The following is a 26,536-nucleotide window of genomic DNA, read 5'->3' on the forward strand; positions in this document are numbered from 1 at the left end:
AAAAGTGACAAAGCTGCTTGAATAGAAAATGGAATAGTGAGAGGGGCTAGTGTTCAAATAGCTGTAAATGTTATGATTCATACACAAATGTCTGGAAAAGTTACTCTGAACTGGATGATTCCAGTGTTGCAAATAAATCAGAAATGGAATGGAATACATTGACAAACTTGTAAGTAAAATATTGCATATCATCAGTATCTTTCCTTGACTCCGATTTGCTGAAAGAGCAGTTGTCATTATAGCACTCAGACATGTATATATATATACACCTCTCTCTGCATTTTTTTCTTAAAAGGCTGTTCCCATTTTCCTGACACACTCACACCCTGGAGGAATCAGTAGATTGCAGAGGGTGTAAAAGTCGTCCCAGACTCCTGCCTTCAACCCCTTTAAAGTTTGCTAAAGTGTGTGGGTACACCCTGATGCTTATCACAGTATCACCCAGTGTGGTTTAAGACCTGATTGATTCTGTTATGTTAAGAGGGAAGGAATAAAGAAGACTGTAACCATAGGTGTTTGAATATAATGCATATGTCTATGTTAGAGGCAGACAAAGATATTACACAGCTTATATCTTGCAGTAAATAAGGTTATTAACATTTCTTTGTTTTTCATATATGGGTCAATTAAAGTATACTCCTCCTACTGAGAATGATATAATACAATTTCAGTGTTAATTCATTCTCATCCTCCCTCGTCATAAACCTTTCTTGCACAACCAAATTCACTCCAGGCTGTTCAGCCCTGCATGCACATCTTGAATTTCATTACAATTTTCAGTACAGAGATCATCTGAGCTGTGAAAGAAGATATTTAATAAAAAGTTCAGTACATTCATGGTTCCAGGAGTGAAGACACTAAAAATTCATATTACAATTATATCATCAGACCGTTCTGAGAGAACATTTGTTTAATTTTCATATGAGACACTCTTATCAAACTCAAAGGAGGAGGAGAGCAAACCAGGTCTCAGTTGTGACTGGATAATAAGATAAAGGAATGATTTACAATATGAAAGGTTTTGCACACAAGAACAAAACCTCCTATTCTTGACAGTGCCAGGTGGAAAACTAATCTCTGTGTGCTGCACTGATATTATTCTGACTTCCTTTAACTATGATGTACAACCTGAATAGATGTAAAAAAATCCAAACCAACCCAAAACAAATCAATGGTTTCAATGAGAGTGGAGGCTGTTTGACATCTCCCTAGAGATGATCAGCACCACTTAAGACTGGCTGCTGTGTTACAACATGTCCCACAGTGTAATAGAGGAAACTTACCCTTAATGATTTAATACTTGTAAGACTCAATGAGCTTAGTCTAAAATGTCTGCTTCATCCTGAAAAAAAAAAAAAAGAAAGATTTAAATATTTAATTAAATATTTTTATAGGGAACTGCTATTTTTTATATTAAGTAGATGGCTAAATATACAGCACATTACTATATTTATCCTCTTAATGTAACATGAACAAAGATAAGAGGAAGAGATAGAACAGCTAATAATGTGGTATACTTCCATGGAATGCTAAATTCCCAGAGCACTGGGTATCAAGTGCAGTACTTAGTGCAATATAAAAGGGTAAACTAGAGGGCAGACTTTACTCAAACTGCTTTCTCTTTTTTTTCACTATTACACTACTTTTCATGCCCACAATCCATTCCCTTGCACTGGCTGGAAAAAAAAAAAGAGAAATAAACCCAGGAGCTGTCCAGTCTCCAGAGCCATCGTAACTTCCAAATATGATTGTACTGAGCTGGAGGCACAAGCCTCTGGAGATAGCTACTTTATCACTTCATAAATATGTGCTTTGATTACAATATGTATTCACTAATCCCATCAGTACAATGATAGATTTATTGTACCAAGGCTAAATATACTCTTGGCTCGAGGAAACAAAAATTATTCTATTTCATTCAGGACTTCTTTTCTAGGCCCTGTTACATTTTGGTCACAGAAAAGCAGGAATTAAAATAACTGGAAATCAACAGCAAAACAGTGCGTTGGATTTTCAGTTGCGTCCACTCATCACATCTTTTTCTTTCTCCACTATTACCACCAAAAATGCTTCTGCACTAGCCCCGTCAGCGGTTTGGATTTATGCTGTCTCTAAGGTCTCATTTGGACTGTCTACTGTCAGCAGTACTTGCTGTCCCCGGGTTACCCCCCGCCTTTCTCCTGCAGAAGGTCTCTGTGTCCGTGGTGGCATCACCCTACTGTGGGAGTCAAAGTGGTGGCCCTTTAGCAGAGAAATTAACAAAGTCTATCTCTCACTAATTATTTCAATTATCTTTAGGGAAATTTTTTTACTGTGAGACCACACCAGATGGCCTTAGGCAGCTCAAGGATAGGATTTTTAGAGCTCTGAAGCAAGTTTGACAAGTATCAGACCTTTTTAGTAACCTCTGTGCTGCAGCTGATGTCCAGGGTTGGAAAACAGGAGTTTCTGTGTTCAGCTGTTTCTTCCATAACAACCAGAAGAGTGTGGATTGCCTGAGGTAGGTCGGGTGTCTGGGTCATTGCAGTCACCCCAGTGACTCAAGACATCCAAGTCCCGCAGGTCTTGCAGGTACTTGAACCGCCTGGTTTGCTGTGTTAGCAGGAGCCCTTTCTCTCTTTGAGGATCCCTGGTCACCTCAGTCATCCACGGGACGCAATCGCCTGCAGCAGCCCTGTCACATCAGTCACCTCAATTACTCACCTCAGCCTGCTGTGGTTTACAGGAAAGCACAGCATAAATACCATGGAACTGATGGAACCTGTTTTGAAAAGGTTGTGTACAAAGGCACTCTTCAGAACGCAGATGTTTTGAATTATCTCTGTATTTCTAAAAATATGATCCTTCAATATATATAACCGGAGCAGTTATTCACAATTTTTTTTTTACTAAAACTAAAAATTATCAAAATTGCTTTCCTAGTAAAAAATTAAATCCAATAAATTCAATTGACCCTTTAATTACCAGGTCAGCAAATACTTGGCATGAGAACAAAGTTCTATTCGAAATAGCTATGTCTATCAAAGCTTCCCATTTGGATTTAATGTAGGAAGCAGTGTGTGACTGACCATACTCGTAGGCACTATTGCAATTGCTTTGTGAAATGTTCATCTCTTTAAAACTGATTCGCAAAGGTACACAGCATGATAACCTGGAAAAATGTTGGAAATACAAATTTTGTTTAGAGACACTGTAGAAGAGCAATATAAATAATAAATAGCACTGACAATATCTTTAATAGTAATAATAATAATAAGGATAATAATCTCTATGGCAACTAGTTCTAGAGGCAACAGATTCAAAAAAGCAACTGCTTCCTTGGTGCCTCAGTCCATTACTTTATTATGAATAATATTTCTAGTTTCAAGGAGATTTTTAATATTTTATACCATTAATTAGTCATGCAGTTTTAGTAAATCCCGATCACAAGCCAGGTTGCAATGTTAACCTTTTCTATCTGTGACATCTTTCTGTTCCTGAGATGCTCTTTAATGCAGTTTTTGTTTTTCTTGCTATATCATGCTCTGGCCTCTAAGCTAGCTCAGTGAAATACAGTTTACTGGGTAACTGTTGGAGTATCTTTAATACAGGAGTAACACGTATCTTGAATTTCCAAATAAAACAGAGACTGCCCTTCAATACCTATGACCTTCCATATATGCACAGGCATCCAGTGTGGTACAGTGAAACAGAACATAGCTTGAAAACACAGTGTTGCTTCACAAAATTAAATGTAATAATTGCAGGTAGAAAAGAGTAATTATGCATAGACTGTGAATTCTCTGACACCTCCTACTATTAACAAGAATACTGCTGCTATAGTATGTTATATCTCTTGTTGAAAAGTCATTTTACATCCAAGTTATGGCAAATATGAAAACAAGAACTTCAGCCAACTAAAATAGTCATGATAATCCTGTTCCAAATAGAAGTTTCAATCCTGTGTTACTGAAGTAAATGGGATTTTTGCCATCAAATCTGAAGAACAGTGCGACTGGACCCTGTATTTTTCAGTGGGTCAGAGTACTGTCATATATCCCATGTAATGTTATTGACCATTCCTTAGACTTCTTAATGTTGCTCCTGTGCTGAGGTTTTTCTGGCTTTGTTGGCTACTTCTGCTTTTAAAACCATGGCAACTCTCTTGGCAGTCTTCACACCTTTCATTATTCTCCTTTTTAACTCTAATGTTATTTCACATAGAAAGCAAATGATGCAGAGAAAGACGAAAGGAGAACTGGGCCCCCTGTTTCTGCATGTTCAAAGGTAGCTCATTTTAACTCTCCTTTGGAATACATGCTATTTCATAATCATATCTTAACAATCAAAAGGAAAGCTGTTAAAAGTGCAAAACAGCATCCTTATCTTTCTCTAGACCTTTGTAAACAGTTTGAGAAAATACCAAATGATAAATCTTAGTTTATTTATTGTTCAGAGAACAAGCTACCAAAATACTCCATGTTTCAGACATTTATGGAGCTGTGGAAACTATGAATCTATGATCATTCCCATTCTGAATTTTTCTTATAAAACCAGATAATATCAACAACAACAAATGATTAAGCAAAACTGAGAATTTCACCCAAGGCAAAATTTCTCCACAAGTTCCCAAAAGAACAAAGATTTTTGTCATGGGCAACGACGCAGTCATTTTACCAGACAAAGCAATTATTTTGTGGCAAAATCTGATAGGCCATTGCCCTGGAATGGAGAAAAGCTGGTTTTCTTTGGTGCTTAAAAAAATAAATATGTAAGTTAACCATAAGATTTTTTGTTCTATATGCAGGCTGTGTAGCAACAAGTGCTTTGACACAAATCCCTTTTATCAGAAATAGAGTAGTATATCGTCATTTATTTCTACTATGGTAAGAAAAAACAGTACTTCGGCGGGTGTCTGAATGTTGAATAAATTAAATAGTGCACACGATGTTATTAATGAAACAGAGAATGGTAATGTTATCATTTGCATTACAATGCTACTTAGTCGTCACAACGAAAATGAGGTCCTGTTTGCATAGCACACAGAAAACTCTTCCCAAACATGTACAGGCCAAATTATGCAGAGTCAACGAGGAGTTAGAAGGCACTGGGAAAATCAAGAAGGCTTAAGACATCTGTCTCTCTGCCGATTCAAGGAGTCTGTGGCAGACCAGAGACAGAATCTCCAGTGTCTTTATTTGGTGCCCTTAAGACTAGACAGTTCTAGTTTATATAAATGTTAACCTGTATTATCATTAAGATTTCCTCAAAAACACCAGTGTGCATTGTGGTGCGTTTTACACCACAAATGCACAAACAATAAGGAATGATGAGTACATAGAAGAACAATGGCTGCAACCATTTCTAACCTTTCTTGCAATAAGCAAATCCTGATACGCCTCTGATAGTTCATGTGGTTTTAGAGTGCTGCATATCACAACACTACAGCAAATGCAGCACAGCCTTCTCCCTGAATTTGCACAGTCCTCACTCAGACAGCGTCCTTAAATTTCCATCATTATAGAACAAGTTAAGGGCCTTGTGTTTTTTGAGGAGAAAGAAGATAGCTTCTTCCAAGGCACTCTATTGAAAAGACAAAATGATGTAAGACAGTGTGTAGTCTTACACGATATTCTCAAAGGAATCCTTCCACACAGAGGTCTTAATATTATTCAGCTACTATTTACACTGGAAGAGCTCCACTGAGGTCAGTAGACTAGCCCAGGTACACCACCAGTGCAATTCCTGTGATAACCTAGAGCAATTTCTCTGAAACTGATGAGGTTCCTGTGGCAGAGGGCTGAGGGAAGTGAAGGTGTCATTGTGTGCTCTAGTCCTGGCTATATCTGTATGATATTTGGTGTAATTAGGGCTTGTGGCTTTGCGTCTTGTGTGTAGTCAATGATCCTTTTAACATTCTTATGGGCTGTATATTGAAACCAAGAGCAAGTGGTTCCTACTTGCTTGTTTATAACATAAGCAATTGTACCATACACTTGTTTATGATCTTCAAAAAACATTATATATATAAATTATATATACATACATAATCTTTTTTATATATACATATACATATATCACCAACACCTACAAAAGCTCAGTCTTGTTCCCATTAAGTCCCATGGAAATAACATCAGACCTTGTAGAAAGAATAGCCACCTACTTTTTTTTGCAGTGGCTGCAAGCACACTATGATCTTGAGCTTTGTTTTGGGGCTTTTAATGATGATCAACACTTAAACTAATGTCTTTGAAATGCCACTCTACCTGTTTGATAAAACACACCATACAAACAACTCTGGTTAATTGTTGCTGTGAATTCAACTTTATGCTTGCTCTAGTAAAAATCTGTCTTGTTTAAGCACAACAGTTGTGGATTTAATTAAATATGTTGCTTAGTGAAGCAGCTGTTTAAAACATTAATGAATGGCAGTTCCTCTGAGACGTCCGTATGTAAGGGTTTTTCACTCCGTAACACAACCCTAAAAAGTGTTTTAGAAGTTACAAACAATTAGTTGATACTTTGGTTTTGGCAGATTTTTCATCATTAAAAGACATTTCTTCTCTAAAACTGTGTTAATTCATTTAAAACAATTTATAGAATAATAAAATAATAGAACAATCAAGGATCCAATTTTTATTCTTGCTTACACTGATATTAATGTGGAGATATTCCAAAAAGTCAGAAGGGTGTATTTCTTTTGTATCACATTTGCTGTAATGCAAATGTAGAGTATATTCCTCTCTGTCTGTGCTTATATAGCTCAAAAGTATATACATTTCAGGGGGAGACCTGACTTCCCAGACCACATCCGCAGCATTGCCTATGCTGAATCACAGAGTTACGCTGAGATTACAGCGAGGAAGGGGTGGATTAGACTCCAACACCTCTGTAACATGGCACAAATGCAGCACTATTATGAATGAACTTCAAGAGGTTTGCATCAAGACATGAAGTCAGTTCAAATCCAGAGCAGGGCCCAAGTCCTGGCATTGTTACCATGCTCTTCACCAGTAATGGGAATATTGACAGAAAAAAAGTAGGAACCATCAAGTGCTGCCTTATTTTAAGAGCAACCAAACAGTGGTGCAGTCTGATGGAGTTTGCGTGACTGCAGTAGCTATGTGCAAACACTATATGTAATAAGATTGTCCAAAGATGACTTGGGTGTAGACTAACCCAAACTGATTCTCAGCAGAATTGTCACTAACTGGATTGTGTTTAAGAGATTAAAAAATAAATCGACATAGACATTATTCTCACACTACAAGAAGTGTTTCATCCCAAGTTAGAGGTAAGAAACACTGGTATTTGAGTTCTTTGAAGCTCACTCAGTGAATAAGTGGAGTTGTTGGTCTCCAGAGCTGTTCATGTGTCCCCTTTTATGAGCCAAATGAGTCCCTAAAACATAATAGTGATAAATCTCAGCATAACAAAGGGAAATTTGTTGAGCCACCCAGGCTAAATTTAGTAGCATATTTTGGTAAAAACACTCATGCTTAACTTCAGCCAAGACGTCACCCTTTCTTCATTCAAGTCCTTCCAAACATCTGGATTTCCTAGAACGTCTAGTCTTTCAAGTGTTTACCTGTAAAGCTCTTCAGGAGAAAGTCTGTCTTTATTTGTGCTCAGCATAGTACTTGTGGCTGTCTTTCAAAAATAGGAAGGGGAAAAAGATGTAAGAGGTGTTCAAACTCTACTTTGCTGACTCGAAAGCCAAAAGAGTCAAAGTGATAAATGAACCTGCTTCTGCCAAGCTCAGAGAAAAAAAAAATGGATGGGCAGCTTATACTACAGGAGAAAAGAAACCCTCTTCTTCACTGCTTGAATAGCAAAAGAGCAATCTTTTATGAGATTTTCCTCTGAGTACCCAAATTTAACAGTAAAAAGTCTTTCCACTAAATGTTATAATCAAAGTGGACCCCTGATCTCTCATTTCTTAGAGAAAAGCAGCATGTAGTTCTAGTGTCAGAAACATTCAGAGACAGGAAAATTGCCTTCATTTGAACACTAGCCAATCTAGAGCAGGCTCTGTAAAATGATTCTTCCACATTTTCTCTGCTATGGAAATAATGATAATAATTTAATTATTCAAAACAGGTAATAAATACTGTTATTTACTCTAGAGAGTATAAAATTATGGGAGGCTCTGGATATATATTTCATCGTGCACATTTTTGTTATATTCATAAAAAGTAGCACACCAGGATAAGTTTCAGACTCTTACGAGTCACTTAATTGATGAGATTCTTATTGGGGATAAGATGGGGGTCTGAAAAGAGAAAATTCTAAATGTTTGGCTTAAATTTCTTTTCATGCATGATTTATAGAACTAGAGTAATATCAAAACAAATGCCAAACAATGCCTTGAAAAATAAATGTTGTCCATATTTGCTTGGTAATACACTCTTTTATGACTGGTAGATATCAAATTGGTTTACTAAGGAATGGAATATGACAATCTTTATTTTACAAATAGGAAAGCTGAGGCACAAGAATATTAAAATGGTTTACCAGGAGTCTTCAGGAAAATATGAAGGAGGCCAAGCCTTGTGAGCTCCAGCTTATTGCTATACGTCATCTACTTGTTGAACATTGCTGACATTTTGTGCAAATCATCTATAACAACATACCCAGTCATGGAAATAACATAAGTATTTTCTTTTCAGTATCAGACAAAACCAAAGGCATATCTATATATGAGAAAACAAATCTGAATATAAACTCCTTTTCTATTGCTAAAATAGTCTTTCAGAAGGTCACAGGATTTGTCCTGATAAGATCTGATTTCTAATTAACAGTTTTCTATAAAATAAACCATTCTCTCATCCAAGAAAGCAAAAACCAAAGTCCAGACAGTGTCTTTAAGTAATTTTACAATTCTGACCTCAACAGACAAAGAACAGAAACTCAGTTAGTGGTGAAAATCTTGGATTACATTTTGGCATGTACATTCTGCGAAGAAGGGAAATATATACACTTAAAACCTTTTATGCATATAATCTTCCTACTCTAATTTATGACAAGAGTATCAACTTGGGTTTTAATTTTCACTGTATATGCCTTGGCTAATCCAGGCTTAAAATGAAATTCTCAAGTGAATCTTGGGTTGTCATGCAACTATCCACGCACCATGTTCCCATCTAGAAGGCCTGCTCTCCTACTCACAGCTATGACCACGGGCAATGTGTGAGCAACTGCCAGTAACAGAAGAACGAGAACTGTGCCATTGAGGCCATCCCACGGCACCGTGAAAGAATGACAGTAGGCTGTACAAACAATTTGCTGTGCACCTCAGAGCCTCCTGCTGCCAAGAAGAAAGAGCTACCTGAAAATATAAGATTATTCGGTTAGAAACCTGAGAGGGGAGCAAAACTTTCAGCATTTGGGAGGTATATGAGCTCTGTGGCCAAGCAGATGGTGCAGGTTCTCTTCTGAAGACAAGTACATGGTGCGATACAGGCAAAGGAGTAGTCTCAGATTGCTAAAGAAATGCAACTTAGGGCCTTGAGGTCCTTAAACATTAATGAAAACTGGGCTCAGTCAGCACTTCTAAATGCCAGTATTGACATCCTTAGATCTATGAGACTTATTGAATATGGCTTCACTGGGCCCTCAGTACTGAGGGGTCAACATTTCCCATTCCTAACCTGCAACAAATTGGCTGGTCGCTACACAAATCCTGAGGGCTCGTGCTGGACCCACTGCATGAGCCTGTGAAACCTGAACCTTCTGGATTGTCAGAAACATTTCTAGGTTTTTCCACTTGATTCAAAAGTCTCCTTATACAATGAAAATATGAACATTCAGAGTTTTAAGGCTCTCCTTATTTGCTTTTTGATTATTTTCTAGAAGACCCATTAGGGATCTAAGGTGTAATTATAGACTCCTCCTGATTTTAATTGAAAAAACAGAAAGTTAAGTCCTTCCCAAAGTCATCTTTTCTTTCTATGTGTTAAGAAATGGAAAAGCCTGTTATTTAAGCCACAATTAAATATATACTTTTTCCTCACATACAATTACATTCACTGTATGGCATACTGCTTTCACTTATCCATAAAGTATTAGAAAAAATAGACTGCACAAAAACTGCTAAAAATACTCTAAAATAAATAATTTTTAAATCTTCTTAAATAAACCACAAAAGGAACTCTGCAGAAACCATTTATCTCTTTTGTAGGTCACTTTAAATTTGACTGTTAAACTGAAACAAAGAAAATATTCTTTTTCAATTGCTGTAGGGCAAGAAGGTGCATAGAACTGATTGGAACCTGCATTTTGGTTCAGGCCCATCTCTTACTGAAAATTTTCTGAGTTACTTTCAGTGGATATAAAACCAGTTACTCTGTCACAGGGATTACATTTGTAAGGAGAACTGCCAGGACTGATCTAATACTGATAAAAACAAATATTGGTGTGAATTTATGGGCTAAATTCACAGCACAATCTCACACTGTTTTGCCCAAGATGTAGTTTTATAATTCAGAGGGGACCAAACTCAGTGACTAAACAAATATAAAGTGCAATTTACTTTACAGGTCAGGGCTAAAGTATGTTGGCAGATCTGGTCAGTGATGCACCAACCATCTTTGTCTAAGCACACACACGTGCCTGGGGAATTAAGCAGAAAGCAGCCTACTTTTCAGCTAGAAACTCCAAGAGACCCTGTCATAGTCATTCATTCACACCTCAGTAGAAAACTATATGTCTAGTGGATTCAGTGCTTTCCTGATTGTTGTTTCTTTTTTAAGTGCCAGTAGATTATTGGCTCCATTTGAAGTTTTAGTAAAACAATAAATCTTTTTGGAGATTCCAGTCACTTTTCAAAAGTTCTAATGGCCAGGCATAATTTGGAAAGTAAAATGAATTCTCTACCAGACTGGCCTCATGCCCTACCTTCATTAGAGCAATGGGACCATTTTGCTTCCTAGAGTTGCATTTTGAGAGCTGCAGGGCCTGTGTGTATCTCATTACCCCGTTACCGTCTGGAACACCCTGTGTGCTGCGGAGGAGGGAGGCAATGAGTTATGGTTGGAGGTGGAACACAGACCAAAGCAAGGGAGACGAAATTCAGTTTTAAGCCAGAATATCCCTTTGCCCACCACATCATTTGATATATTAGTTCTTTTAATCCACACACAGCTTCTGTCATTCAGGAGGTAGAACAAGGAACCATTGGTGGAAGGGATGGAGTCCTTTGGGAAAAACTACTTGAGAAAGCCAAATAATTCGTAACCAATCAGCAAGAGTAGTATTCTGGTTAATAGGAGAGTAAAAAAATGTAAAAAAGAAAAATTGTCTTGGGCGTGGAAACAAACAATAGGGCTTGCATAAAACTGTATTGCTGGAGGTTAGGACTGGAAGAGATCATTTGGAACACCTACTGTAACTTCTTGCAGAAGAAAGACCATAGAAACACATCCAGTTATTAAACTAACCTAATGGACTGTTCTTCTTCACTGAGTGAAGTAAGATCCAAAGTGTTTCATGTTTATTTACATTCAAGAACAAGATCTTATTTACTCTCTATAAGTTATCTATAGTAATTATTGTGTCTACTCAGACTTGATCACTGATTTCCAGGTGTTCTATATAGAATGGAATTAATTAATTAAGACTGTAATGATTGTCGTAATTTGCTCCACCTTGCTAACTGTTGTAGCTGCTCAGTTCCTTCTCCACGTAGAATTTCAGGTGCACAGACTCCTTTCACTGGCAATGCAGTGTTGATCCTGTGGACAGAAGTCCCCAAATGGACACAGTGAAAGAACACAGAGAAAGAGGGAAAGGAGAGGGTTTCTTTCTGTGCCCTTTTCCTCTTTGACTGCCTATGGGTTATGATAATGGCAAGTATTCAGCAGGAGGAGAGAGAGGAATCATATTGAAACCCCTCTGCAAGAGGACATGACCAATGTTCTAAAAGATCTGCAAAACAATAAATACCAAAGAGGAGGTCACTGTATCAGGGAGCTCCATGCACTTGTCCTATGTGGCTCACCTGCCATGAGAAAGAGTAAAGGCATACAGGCCAGATAGACTGGAAACATTATACCAGAGACTTTGGTAAGTCAGATAGACACATTTTTGCATTGTTTGGGAATATCAAAACATTATTCACGTCACAGCTGAAATGCAGGAGCAATGGTACTGAATATTTTTAATATTTATTTCAGATCATTTGGTGGGCTTACCCCAGCCAAGCCCCCAACCAATTTCTTGCTTCACCCAGCAGGATGGGGGAGAGAATCATAAGGGAAAAAGTGAGAAAAACTTACGGGTTCAGATAAAGACAGTTTAAGAAGTGAAGAAAAAAGAAAAAAACCCAAAGTGATGCAATCATTCACCACCTCCCACCAGCAGTCCAATGCCCAGCCAGTCTCCGAGCAACAGCTACTTTGGAAAAACTCCCTCAGTTTTATTGCTGAACACGATGTTATATGATGTGAAATATCTCTTTGGTCAATTTGAATCAGCTGTTGTGGCAGTTTTCCCTCCCAATCTCTTGCCCATCCCCACCCTACTGGCTGGTGAAAAACTTGACTCTGCCCAAGCACTGTTCAGCAGTAGCTAAAATATTTGTGTGTTATCAACACTGTTTTGGTCACAAGTCTAAAACACAGCACCATACAGGCTGCTATGAAGAAAATTAACTCCATACCAACCAGACCCAGTGCAATCACAAAAGATAAGAAGTCAAACCCAGTTAGTATTTTGCCAGAGAATATCAAGCATCACACTTCATTATGTGGAGCATCACACCAAGACCTACAGATATTGACGAGCTTTTCCAAAATGATACTTACCTATAATAAAATAGCTTTTAATGACTTTTCAAAAATCACTATGCTGTAGAATAAGTGTGATTCCACTACTTGCTTCTTGTTCAAAAAAGGAGATGAATGATGATAAGCTGATACAATATCCAACTTTCAGAGATGTTTATGAGCAAAAAAGAGCTGGTGGTAAATTAGGAGGATCTGCAGAATTTGGGAAAGCGAGTGCTCACAGATCTTATGTCATACATCTCAGTCGTTACCATTACTGCTGCAAAATGTCTCTTACTATTGAGTGTTGCAGAATTATTTTTTTCAGATGTGTTTTTTGAAGTATCACATACAACGTATGTTACCGCCAAAATAAGAAAAGAGAATCTTTAGTTCTGATGCAGGTAAGAGACAATAAAATGCATTATAGAACTATGACATGTAGTTATTAAGGTCAGTCCTGAACTGCTATGCAAAAGTCACCTCATCTCTGTGTTTGTTGAACAAATGGAAAAATGTGGAAAATTAGCAAATAATTTGACATGCAGCTGTGGATGGCTGAACCAGTTACGCATAAATTCACTGCTACTAGACTGTGTCTGATAAGCAAACAAACTTCTCATGGTTAAGAAATCCTCCTCTAAGATCATCTTCCATTAAAGGCAGCTGTAACAGAAATGGCTTTGCCAACAGAAAAGCCTCTGTGAGAAAGATGATGGGCTTTTTTTCACTTTTATTTCTTGTGGATTCTTTTATTTCTGGGGCAGAATCACCTATGCTTTTCTACAGACTGTACTCAGGCAGAAGAAGTGATTGAGCCTGGGGTCCCATGAGAATTTCCTAAATAAACACCTTAATTAATTGACAGAATAAAGATGAGGGTTGGCTACCAAGAATGAAAGAGATATTAAATGATTAAATGGCAGATGAAATCCAGTGTAGGTAAATGTAAAATGATACATACAGAGAGACAATCTTAATTTTACATGTATTAAGCGGTGGGCAGATAGATTTTGAAGTTGTTATAGACAGAACTTTGAAAAATAGCAGCTCAGTGTTCAGGACTGGTGCCCATTATCAAAGTTCCTGAGATGTGCATGTCCTGCCCTGCACTGGCACTCAGCTCTTCCAACCACACAAGCCAACGGATGGTGAACCCTGCATTTGATGACTATAATCCTTCTCACTATTAAAAGTTGATAATAGGTTTTAGAATGAGATATCTGTAGTGCAACGAACCCCCAAGACTAAGATTATTCTACTTTAAGTGAAAATCAGCAAAACACAGCTACTAAACACATTGATATCCAGCAGTCTTTTGAAGCCACCATTTAAAATGTGAAGCTCAGGTGAAGTCTATTCTAGGCCATAGACACATTTGAGGATTGCTCCTTCAATCTGATCAAAAAAGAAATGGGGGATAAGGCTGTTCAAATATTTAAATCATACTTTTTTGTGACCCACTGGGAGGTATCTGAAGGTTTTGATAAATATAATAATTAATTTCAGATACTCTTAAAATTACATTAAATTCCTTCAAAGCAGAAGAAGTAATATGTTAATATGCTTCATTTTAAATACTTAAGTTCTTTTCTTGGTAATGTAATACAACAAGAGACCTTGTTGCTAAGCGTTTACACAAGTAGGTACAATAATAATAATGAAAATAACTTCACAAAGTTCTAAATTATTATTGTTTTTAATGCTTTTAATGTTTTGTCTCTTTAAAGAGACACTTTAATAAAGTAACTGAATATCTGATCCTTGCTTACTACCTCTACTAGTGTTTGACTAGTCTACTTGCTTATTTTTCACCTTCTTCAACATCCTATTAGTAGCTAACAGCTCATACATTTGCCTTCTGCACAGGTTTGTTTGAGTGCAGCCCCGGCACTTTTTGAGGCAAATGTTATTTTTAGTTATCAATGAATAATTTTTTTCATTTTTTCATGCCTGCACACTCATCAAAACTTCCTGCTTCAAAAGCCCAGCCCTGCCAGGGAACATTGAAAAAGGGAATTTTCTTAATATTCTCTAAGCATTACCATAAAGGGTACAGAGCACCTAGGAATACAAATGCAAAATTCACTTAATGCAACAGGGTTATAATTTCAGCTGCGATCTCAATCCCAAGGACAGTGCAAACTGAGTTTAGGAAAGGCACAGCAAGCAAAAGGAGTGAAGAGATATGTGACAATAATATGTCTTATACTGGTTTTTTGAATCTATATGGGGCTATATTATTCAGATCCAAAATAAAGGGAAATAATATGAACAAAAGAGAGATTTCAGGCGTGATACATATGTATACATATACATGTATATATTGTAATACATATATATAATACATGTATATTATATAGACAATAATAATACATATATATATTACCATGTTTCACTTTAATGTGCCATTATTAGGGCAACAAACAGTAAACATTCTTTGGTGTAAGGATTTAAGACATGGAATAATGAGATCTATCTTAAATACAAGTAGGGTTACCAATGTTACACGCCAACCTATAATTGTTAGTGCACAGACATTTGAGGTGGAAAAATCTCAAAACAAGGACAAGAAGAAAATACTAAGTAATTTTCTAATGGCCATACAGGCAGCCAAGGGCAGAGATTCTCCAAGCAGGTCTTCTCCTGAATACTTGTTTACTCAACCTTCCACTGTTGCTGGAAACTTTTATTTCTGGTGTCTTCCCCAAAGAAGACAAAATAGGAAAATGAGTTAGCTTAATTGTAAGTTTAAAATGTTTTGGGTTTCAACAGTAGTTAAGTCTCTTTTCTTAGTCTTTTTTGGTTACATGTAACAAAATTATTCAAAAGTATCTCCAAATGTAAAGAATTATATCTGCTTCAATTTTTTTTTTTTTCTTTTCAAGTTATCTTTGATGTCTGTGTCCAGAACTCCAGTGTTGCTGCAGCCACGGCTTGAAGTACTTTCCCCAAGACTTGTGCCATTTCAAACATTCCTTTAATATTACAACAAATGAAAATCGGGAGGTAACTAATTGTCCTGGTTTTGATTTTGTTAATATAATGTGAAAGCTTAAAGTGTAGCACAGCCATTCCTTAAAGCTAAAGCCATAGCATCACCAAGGCTTCAAAGATGACTTGAAAGTGAAAGGCTAACAAAAAAAAAAAAAAAAGTTACAATAAGGCACAATATTTACAATACTTTTCAGGCCCTCAGTTTCCACTGAGCTTAAAGGGAGTTTCATGATGACTTGGTTCCTCATAGAATCAGGCCCAGGCTGAATAAAAGCATATGAGCATTTTGCAGCAAGGCCAGCATCTGTGCATGTGCTTGTGTTGCAACGTGCATGTTGTAAAAGAATGATGGTTGGACAACAAGGCTTGTACCCATTTTTAATGCAGTCACCAAGTCCAACAGGTAGGTTCAAATTCAAATTCACTGAGGACTATCTGAATATTTATTTACCTCAAATCATATTCCTAGCTTATCTTGTAGGGGCAAGAATCAGACATTTCGCTTTAACTATTTACATGACTTTTTGGTGGGGTCTGAGCATCCCTGTCCATCATTACAGTTAAATACTTTGCAAAACCTCTAAAAAGCAAGTGTGTTGGGAGCATCAATATTTTTTTACCTGGAAAATTTTTCAGTTCTTATTCAAGGTAGACATTTAGAAAGAGCACTGACTGCAGAAGGACTACTAAGTCTTCCCTATTAAGCAAAGAGCCTGACTCAGATCTTGTTGAAGGAATGATAATGCCCAAGTCCCAATAGAGAAAGGATTAAACTGCATATTAGAGGAGGATGTTCAGTGAGCAAAGGTATAATCTAATCACCTCTTGTCATGGAAGAAATACTGTAGAGTTTAGTACAATACTGCATTTTTAAGTCCATATCAGGAATTCTAGAGCATAAATGCAAATGTCTGTTGAACTCTACAACATCTAGAAAAAACTGTAGGAAGAAGCCAGATCTGTTTGATATGTATGTTCTTTACATATAACTCAACAGAAATTGGTTTTCTATTAAACTTTGCTCTCTTTCTGGCACATCACCTCGCAATCTGCACCAGCATCAATGACTTTTTGTAGTTGGTATGCAAGCAGTTACTATGGTAAGTAAAGAGATATTTTAAAGCTATTCAACCTTTAGTCCTTTTCTTTTCACTGCTGCAACTCTTAATCTAATACATAGAGAAAATTATTTAATCTCATCGAATCTTTTCCTTGCTTACTTGTCAGCAAAACCCCTATTATGATTTTTGGTTTATTCAGAGCACTTAAACGCCTCTGTCATAATCACATGAATTCTAAGGTGGTATCTCCTCCTATTTCTGTTTTCCCTTTTAATAAAAGAGGACATAAACCTGCAGATTTATTTTCACATGAAGTTGGTCTTCTTTAGTAACAGAAAACATGCAGAATTTATAGAAATTGTTTTTCAAGTGATCCAGATGGACACCACTGGAACCCCAATTCAGTCTACGTATGATGGAGTCAACAGGAATTTCTCCATGGTGTGCTAGTGTTCTGTTTCCTTGTCGCTTGGGAGAAGTTATCTTTTTGGCAGAACAACACTCCACTTTGAAGTGGTGGGTACGAAGACAAGTGCTGAAACTGCTCACAGGAGTTCCAATTAGAGCCAGTGTTGATGGGTTTCATCACCTGTGTGAACTTCAGCTAAACAATGAAGACCCTAAATGGCATGCAGGATTGCAGAGTAATTAAACATTTAGTTGCATACTGCAAAATCTCCTTCTGTCTTCTCTTAACAATATATGCACTGGGAACATAAAAAGAGATATGGAAGATTTTACACTTTTCTGCTTACTGTGGGTACAGACCAAAGACCTTAAAGGTGAAAGATTCCATATTCTACCAGCAGCTCCCGGAGCCATCAAACACTCAGGGAGAAACACATGGGATGACCAAGTTAAAATCAGTGATTTACCTGACGGGACATCAGGCAAATACATCATAAGCACAGAGCTTACTTTAGCATATTGGCAGCTGCTTGTTGCAAAGAGGTGATTAAGTGTTTGAGATGGTCCTGAGGCAGCACATGGCTTAAGTTTTGTGTTCTGTTTAATTCCCACAGAATACTCCCTTGTAAATTATGTACTTGCATTTGCAGGAGACAGATTTAGAATATTTGCTAAATGTCAAAAAGTCTGTGTGGATTTCCTGCACCGTAGCTGAAAGCTGACTCATTTAAAAGCTGATAAAAATATTGGATTGCCTTCATACTGCTAACAAATTTCTAATCATTTCACATTGTTTAATCATTTACAGGAATATCTCATGTGGGTAAACTAATTGATAAGTCTAGCTCATTCAATTAAAGAAAATAATTGAGGCCCTTTTTTAAAGCCAGGTAGGTCAGGCCAAATACTAATAAAAGTACACTACTGTTCCTACCTATCATTGACTGTGTCAAACAGTGCTAGTGTCAGCTTATTTTTCATAGAATTTTTTTTTTCCATTCATTAGTTTGATCCATGAATTTTATATCCATTTGCTGGGATAGATAGTTCTTTTCTGTCTCTTACTTTTGGCACAATTCCTCAGGAGACCACAAAATAGCACCTGGCAGTTGTCACTGCAGAAACCTATATTTACTGGCAGAATTGAATTCCCTACTTGAAAGCCCATTTGTTTTTATTTCCTTGCTCTACCTTTGACTTCAAGAACGGTGTGCTTTGTTTATCCGAGAAGAGATAAAGACAAGACTGTCATCCCCACCCAAGACCTATATGTGCACGCAGCTCATGCTGGTATGTACACAGGTGGAGAAAATTCCTCCACCCTAGGCATACATATCTCATACTTAATCCACACTCTTGTCTGGGCAAAGATGTACTTCTACCTTCTTCTCTCCTCCCATAACTGTCTGTAACAGGTCTATGTGAAGAGAAGATATGTGAAACAGATGGCTTGTAAAAGCTGTGATCCCTGATGGCTGACCCCATCCAGCCATGCCTTCCTCCAGTCGAAAAGCCAGCGGAGGGGTTGAAGGAAAGTATTGGAGAAGTTTATGTCGGATGGACAGACACAACTGTATGTCCCTAGTGCCTAACCTGAAAATGATTTCAGATCCTGAACCTGGTTGCTGTCCAAACTTACACCACAATAAGATTTGGGTACGTACATTCCTCCCTGCCCTGCTTACATGGGAAGGAAGTTCATGTATGGAGGCTGGAAAGGAGCTGTGGTATGTTGTCATGGGACAAGACTTGCCAGTATACTGCTAGGAACACCAAACCTCAGAGCAAGAAGCTTGTAGACAAGTAAGAGCTTGAAGTCTGCAGCATGCCAAGAGCCTTTGGTGGGAAGCTGAGCTTGTTGACGAGCTATTTCAATGGATGAAACTCATTTCTCCCTTCCTTCCCCAGAAATAACTTGGCGTCTTGTTTTACTGGACCAATGACCCTTTGCTACCTCAAAGGGTGTTATGTGGGTATACTTACGTTTGTAAATGAGGTGGCGCACAATTTTTAATGAATACCAACTTTGCCAAAAAAATCTTTGGAAGCCAAAACTATTTGAAAAAGTTGACTGAAAATAAAAAATATATACCTGGGAATATTTTGAAATGCCAAGAACTTTGCTTTGACATTTTCAAGTAAAACTTCTGGGCTTTTGTGTTAGGCAACATTTTTCATTAAAAAGAACACACAAAAAAATCAAATGAAAAAGAAAAATACAGGATTTAAATAATCTTGAAATATGTAACAAAACAAAATATTTAATTGTGGGCTGAAAAACAGGTTTTGAATCCATAAAGTCCTAATAGAGAAGGAGTTGTTTCTTCTCTATCCCCAGAAAGGACTACTTTCATCATAACTGATTTTCTTCCCTTATATTTTGGCAGGTATGTGAGCCACCAGACTGAAACATCCCATTATTTGCTCACCTATATTCATAAGGCACTTTGAAACAACCAGAGTATAACTGTCAAATTTCATTTGTAAGTTCTTAATCACTTTGTTCCTTCCAATTACAGGTGACATTATCAAATGGGAATTGCTATTATTCTCTATGGAAACAATTTTCTCTCCTAATAACCTTTATTACACACTCAAATATCTGAGATAAACTGTACTAAATAATAGTAATCAAATGGTAAACTAAGATATCTGCTATTGAGCTCAATGCAAGTACAAATCTTTTGTAAAAAAGTCTTATTAAGCTAAAATATGAAAAAGTATGAAGGAAGGTGATGCAAAAAGAGCAGACCTTTGAATGTAGTTGCAAATATTATATCACTTCTATGTCACAGGCCTCTCTACACAGCTTTACCGTGTACAATAAGTCTATTGTTTAATGCAAAGTCCCAGCTGTGGACAGAAATGTCCAACTGCATAGTCATAGATGCTTAAAGACAAGGTTTTGGTCTGTGAGATTTATTTGTTTATGAATATGGTTCATGGTGCTTAATCCCAATCGTGGTCCATAGAAGAGAATGAATAAAAGGGTCATGTAAAAGACTTTATGGCCCACACTTGCAGTGGAAAAAATGCCTTATATCAGTGTTGAATATAAATTGAAGATGGAGCAGGTAGGTGATTATTGGAGCAGAGTGAGAGCAGCTGCAGTACAGGGTGGTGGAATGCTGGTCTGGTCTGGTCTGGTCTGGTCTGCTTTGTGTTAGAGAGATGCATCTGAAAAGCCAGAGGGATACTGGTAAGACTGGCAAGTGACAGTGAACATGTATCTTGGATGGGGAATTTTGCCTGCTACTTGAATCAGCCATTGACATGTGCATATAGCTGGAAAGTGGTGATGCATTTGTATCTGTTCATTCAACCTTAAAATCAGTTAGTATCCTTCTGATATTACTGCAACTTCTAACAGAGAAGACGCTTTCACTCATGCAACCCCACACATGTTCATAAGCACATTACTGGTGTCCTTTTTAGCTGTTCTTGCATAATTTGAGAAAGAGATTTATTTTTTTCTCTTCATAAAAGAAGAAAGCTTTTTTCTCTTGAAATTTTATCCATATAATCAAATAAGACTATTTATGTTCTATTAAGTTAAAGTCCATCAAAATACCTACATCTTAGTACTACTTAGTTTATCTAGTCATGTGATGAATTCTTTCTCATGTTGTGTTTCCTCTGAGAAATGACTTTGGCATCTAAGTCAAGACTGAGGTATAATTCAGGCACAAATTCAAAGTTACAATTTATGAAGTCCCTTTTCAGGTGCAACCCAGGTGACAAATTTCTCCAGTTTCATTTGTGATTCTTATAGAAAAATCCTCCCTAAACTCCATTCCTCCCCAAGCCTCACTTCTGCTAGTATAGTTATATGCTATCTTGTTCACTCTTCTCTTGGTGGAAAGAATCACCTTCAGTAGAATGAAGTTCCCTTCATCAATAAGCTTATTGTCTTGTGCTTAAGACAGTCTCCTCCAAAGCAGAAAACAGAGGTTTGGAACTTGCTTCACTCGGGAGTGAAGTGATCCAAGTATTCACACTTCCGGAGTGCACTAACCACTGGAGTCTTGCATGAAAGATGCTTTTTTCTTGAATCATTTTTAAAAGAATCTTCTAAAAACAAGTCCTGTACAGTTGGTTTTTTTTTTTAATATATTTTTTGGTTTTTTTAAATGCTTGTATGTCTTTGTGGGACCTGGTTAAAAGATTTTAAATTAGTATCAAATGTCTTAAAAAAAAAGCACTTTACCTGAAACACAATGCAAAACATTGTCTGATGTTCTTTGGTCTGGGTTACACGGGAGGTCAAAGCAATCAGTAACCTCACCGGTCTTCAGATGTAGCAATCTAATGATATGGAACAAAAGTAGATAATAAAAATAGCGTAGTATCTTTCTTGTTATATTCCCACGAGCTATAAAATAATTTTAAGAATTAACATGTAGTGTGATCCTGGCACACTTGGGCAGATCAAGATTTTGAGCTGAAAATATGTTCCCTTTTTTAAAACAAAACAAAACTAAACAAACAATCTCTTTATCTGCAGGATGAATGAGTCCCTTCAATACACTGTAAATGTTACCCTGGCTGTGATCCAAGGGTTGTGATGTGGAAGGACTAAGTTGCTTAATTTCTGCATTTGAAGCCTTTGTTAAAAAATGTTTTAATCTTTTCTTGACTCCACTATAGTTTAAAGCCTGGTTTAACATTCCAGCCGGGCCACAACAAAGAGCATCATTGTTTGACATGCTTTTCCTACAGAGCCTGTCAGATGTGCTGCATTATCTAAACAATGTTGGCAGCAAGTACACAAGTAGCAAGTGTGAATCAAATCAAAGATGTCCACAAATTCAGACTCCAAGCCTGAATGTTCCCAGATTCCAAGGGTATAGCAAGACTGTCTGGTTATCAATAAGCCTAATCAATGATAATTCTATCATTTAGGACTCAAATCCAAAACTTGATGGCTTACTACTGGTGGGGAATAACCCACGCCACTGATTGACTTCGCATTTCCATCCCACATTGGAACCACCAAATCAGGAACTATCCAACTTTGTTCCTTACCTCTAACACCCAAAAAGAGGGTTGAACTTAGAAGAATGTTGTCTGATCCTTGCTGACACAAAACACTAAGTCCCAGTGCACAGAATAAGAAGTGAAGCTCCGGGCTTGGCTGCTGATCCTCGTGCACTGGCCTCAGCCTCACCTTCCAACCTACTCCATCATACTTGGCACCATCCTAGCAGCAGTAACCACCTCACTAAAATCTGCCTACTCAGCTCTTTGGGTGACTTTTCCCTCACCTATTTCCATCTAAATGAATTAAGCTAGCACAGATCTCCTCTTTAAACTTTGAAGCTGGTCTGACTCACGATGAATAAAATGCATTTGGGACTGATTGTATGAACAATTCAGCCTGAAGGTCTGAGTAAAGCAGCACAGAGAAGCCAACTACATTAGGTCTTTGATGCTACGAATATAAGCACCTTCCAAGTAAAGAAAAGTATCTGTGGAAGAACTTCATTAACTTATTTTATTGCTGTATCATTCTTACTTCTAATGTATGACACTTTGAAAGGGACTTTTTTTTTTTTCAAAAAGATGTTTTTGCAAGCTTACTTTAATGCAAACTACAGTACCCCTGAAATAAGTTTTAAAGAGTATTTGTTTCAGGGAAAGCTCCACGGAAAAACATAATTAGGTCGTGAAAACAAGATTAAGTATATTCGGTGCAACCAACTAATACTAATACTAGCAAATATGAACTGTAGTTCCATATGTTTGTCATGCAATAACAATTAGTTTGAGGTTCTGTGAAAGTATTAGAACTTTTACTGTGGGAGGTGCCACCATATAAGACACAGATTAAGAGGCCTGGATGTGGTAGATGCTAACTGAAGATCCTGGCCTTTGCAATAGGGTAAAATTAGGTTCAGCTGTGTGGACTTAGAAGGGGTAGAACCTGCACTCGATTTCAGCACACCACAGCAGGCCAAATCGTGCCTCAACAGCCTCCATGAAAGAAGGGGATCTTCCCTTTACCACCTCATTACTCCATGTTGACAAATATTTTACTTTCTACACTCACAAAAAGAAACCCTAATTAATTGACTGCCATACAGCATTTTGCTACTGTGACTAAAGTTGGGCATAAATACAAAAAGGTCTCATCTTGTACTGCCTTTTGCTATGATTCAAAAGTGAGCTTTCACTTTTACATTTTTTATTTTCTTTTAAACAAAGAAATAAATTTTATATTGTGGCCTTAAATACACAGTAATAAATTTAGCAGGTCTCTATAGCATGAGAGATATTTAACCAGAAATCAGAAACACCGCAAGTTCAGTTGTTCTTCAATGTCAGGTCCGCAGTCTTGTAGGAAGTTAAAAAATAAATTATAGAATATTTATTAAGCAATTTCAACAAAGGGTATATCTGTATATCTATTTTTGTTATGTACTTTTAAAATAACACACAAAAATTATATCACTTCATTTAAGTTTGAGCAAATGAGAAAAACACTGTTTTCTTACTATTTTATGAAATTTGATTTTGTGCTCAACAACACAGAATAAAGTAAATTAAAAGGAATACACATATAAAGGACAATTTTTGTCTTTTTTGCAGAGTTGAAAGACTAAACTTCAAAATTTTGGCTGTTTCTTGGAAAAAGCTGTTTCAGGCAGCTAGGAGGAAAAGGCAATATTCTTACTAGCAGCAAGAATAAGTCATCATTTAACACGGATTTTCTAACTCTTATTTTTGTTCTCATAATTTTTTAATTATATTTTTATTGTAACAATGAAATGCAGAAATACAGAAATAAAATAAAAGATCATCATGAAAATGGAGAAAGACACAAGAGAATCTCAAATAGGATATAATAAAAAAAGGATGACAGTATGCCAACAAGCGTGTATGAATCATTTCATCTACTTTGTGAGCAGGGCAGCAGGTCCTGCCTTCATAAGAATCATTGGGTTTAAATTAAAACAATATTATGGTAGAACTAGATTAATTTATGGCTGAACCTCCTTATTTATTTTAATACTGTAATTATTAGTTTCAATCTTCTAAAATATTTTAATTCTTCTTTTCAGGAACTCTGCATTTCAAATAACTTCTAAATGCCGAATTTTATAGAAAGGAGATATTTCACTAGAAGAGTAATGTCAACATGAATAAAGCAAGGCAAGAGGAAACTCAAATGAAAAACAAATGACATAAACAATAGTAAAGAGATTTAAGAAAATATTTGTTAACATCGCCAACCTGATTAATTTTCTTCTGCCTGAGGGAAAAACATGGTCAATCATTAAATATAGATGCAAAAAATTGTCTTATATCCAAATTCTTATCCTAACTTCATGTCAACTCACAAAGAGAATAAAGACTTGCAGCTTTGCTTTATCCTAGCTTTGAAACTTTAAACAGGTTGCATTTCCAAGATTTTTCACAGAATTAGAAATGTGCTTATCTCTTCTCTTCAAATGTGCTTTCCCTCTCTGTTTCTTTACTAGAATTTTCCTAAACCTGTCTGCATACAAAAAACCCCAAACTAACCAGAATCACAGAATCATAGAATCATGGAATGGTTTAGGTTGGAAAGGACCTTGAAGATCATCGAGTTCCAACCCCCCTGCCATAGACAGGGACACCTCCCACTAGACCAGGTTGCCCAAGGCCACGTCCAGCCTGGCCTTGAACACCTCCAGGGATGGGGCCTCAACAACCTCTCTGGGCAACCTGTTCCAGTGCCTTACCGCCCTTAAAGTGAAAAAATTCTTCCTAATGTTTAATCTAAACCTGCCCTCTTCCAGTTTAAAGCCATTATTTCAAAATATTTACATTTTAAAATAATTTATATTTAAAGTCATCTTTACAGTCAATGAATAAGAAAATGGGCTTTGCACCGTGGATCTGGAAGAACAATACATCTCCTTTTACCCTAGAATTTGGGATACTCTTCTAGCTCCAGAAAGAACTTTTACCTATTATGAGCTACATGCTGTCCACGTAAGAGTGCGCACAGTATGCAAGGACTACAAATGCTTATCTCACATCTGTGGTACGTAATTCTCAGAGTAATGAAATTTTTATTTCAGGCTTCCCTTGCTCATCAGAAAAGGACTAAGAAGATCAATAATGTAGTGTGATCAATGCACTAGGCACATGCTGCCAGCTGTGCCATCTGCAAACACCAGTCATGAACAGAAAGTTGTCTGTGCTCTTCCACCCCTACTGATTCTAGAAGAAAGGCAGGCAGATCAAAAAAAAATCCTCTTCCTCCACATGAGTACAACTGTATTTCACATATGGGTAGTTAATACTCCATTTCTCTCTCTGTTAATCTGGGAAGAAGACGAAAACAGCCTGCAAAGCCTTCTCTCCTTCCTAAGCAAGTCAGCAGGGTGGCTGATAACTAAGTACCTAGAGTATTGATGTCCAGCCGCCATTAGAAGAACCCAACATCTCCTCTTAATCACCTAGGGCTGCCATGTGTGATTCCCAATCAATATTCCAGCTCAAAATTATATTAGTTAATTGTGACCAAAAGTTATTACATTTTTACATGACTATAAAATACAGATAATACATCCGCCCTTTTAGATGGCATCTCTAACAATTGCCATTGAGCAGTAATCCTTTATTGAAAAGTCTGGTTGGAGTTTAATGAAACCTGTGTAAAATTTTAAACTGTAATTATTTTAATCTTGCTTCCCTGGCAGATTAATGAGGAGCATTTAACATCCTTTCTCACTGATCTCTTTTAATTTATTCCTGCAATATTTATTCTTATTCTGTTTTAAGACTGGCCAGAAATGATATTGGATTAACTCAGCAGATATGGAAGAAATCAGGTAACTGCCTTGATTCTTTTGATGTTGTGTTAAATTGCTTAATAACTGGCAGTGACCAGATGATGTTTGTTTTTAAAACATTTGTAAACTGGCAACATCCATTTGTCTTACACAATCGAGTCTTTTTTTTTTTTTTTTGAGTCACGATCCACTTACACAGCCTAATCTTACTGGCAGAAGGTGGCACAGGCCTCCACAGCCTCAGAGGAATTCTCAGACCAGGGCCCTAGTCTCTGTTAGGCAAAAAAAAACTTCCTTTTTCACATGAACTCCATTTTTTCCCTGCAATTTGAAGGAGGCTAAAATTTCCAGAATAGGCCATTAGAAGCCATAAGCAAAGTCACATTTTTGGAAGTGAAAAATGTGGCAAGAAACGTCACAAAAGAAACTCCTAGGTAGTAATGGCTTGGGAAAATTGTCCTTAATCATAAGAGAGTTAAATAACTCCCTGTAAAACTCATCTTCTGTGATTTTAATGGGTATAAACATATTTCAGGCTTTCCAT

The sequence above is a fragment of the Charadrius vociferus genome, unplaced genomic scaffold (genome assembly GCF_000708025.1).
Source record: "Charadrius vociferus isolate BGI_N301 unplaced genomic scaffold, ASM70802v2 scaffold2, whole genome shotgun sequence".
Lineage (NCBI taxonomy): Eukaryota > Metazoa > Chordata > Aves > Charadriiformes > Charadriidae > Charadrius > Charadrius vociferus.